Here is a 1,116-nt window from a genome sequence, read left to right on the forward strand (position 1 = left end):
CCATGTTATTTTCACTTGCCTCATGTGGATGTGAGAGCTGGACAATGAAAAAGGAAGACCAAAGAAGAATCAATGCTTTTGAGTTTGGGTTTTGGCAAAGAATGCTAAAAGTACCATGCACTGCTAAAAGAACTAACAAATCTGTCCTGGAGGAAGTGTAGCAGGAATGATACTTGGAAGTGAGAATAGCCAAACTTTGTCTCACCTACTTTGGTCATGTTGTAAGAAGGGATCATTCTCTGAAGAAGGATATCATGCTTGGCAAAGTGGAGGGACAACAAAAGCGGGGAAGGCCTTCAACAAGATGGATTGACACAGTGGTTGCAAGGATGGGCTCAAGTATAGCAAGGATGATGGGGTTGGCAAAGGAGCAGACAGTGTTTCATTCTGCTGTACATGAGGTCGCTATGAGTCAGAGCTGAATTGACATCACCTAACAACAACAACAACCATGTTTGAGACTCACTTTAATGCTAAAAGGTGGATTAGTAATATTTTTCTACTTTATATAGCAAAAAATATTCAGAACTATTAAATATTATGTTCCCAGAGTCACGCAGCAGGTGATTCGGAGCCAGGTGTTTGATTTAAGAGCATTGCTCTTTCTAAGACAACTTCTTGCCTATTACTAGCTTCTAATATATGACACATAAGGATGAATATAATAGAATCTGTCACTAATGAGATGCATCTATCCCAGACTAATTATATTTACATGTTAGATATTATTATAAACATCACTAACTATTTTTATTGACAACATACTAAGAGGTACAATCTATTTATACTAAGATTTATTCTATGACTTCTATTATCAGGTTGGTATTTTATATTTCCAAGACTGTTTTTTATTTTTATTTTTCTCTTTAGGTAACTTCAGAATGAAGTTTATTTCATCTTTCTCATAAATTAAATGAAAAATTATCATTACTTTATATTACTTTTATCAAAGTAGAATTATGCTCTTTTGTTATCTTAAGACTATGATCAAGATGTGAATTGGTGGTCATTATTACTATTTATTTATAAACAATAAATAAAAGAAAATACTAGAGCCTTGACATAATGAGTTTCCTTAGCCCTTTTATAATGCACCATGCTTTTTTTTTTTTTTTT

This window comes from Orycteropus afer, unplaced genomic scaffold (genome assembly GCF_000298275.1).
Source record: "Orycteropus afer afer isolate SDZICR_OR568_19922 unplaced genomic scaffold, OryAfe1.0 scaffold00326, whole genome shotgun sequence".
Taxonomy (NCBI): domain Eukaryota; kingdom Metazoa; phylum Chordata; class Mammalia; order Tubulidentata; family Orycteropodidae; genus Orycteropus; species Orycteropus afer.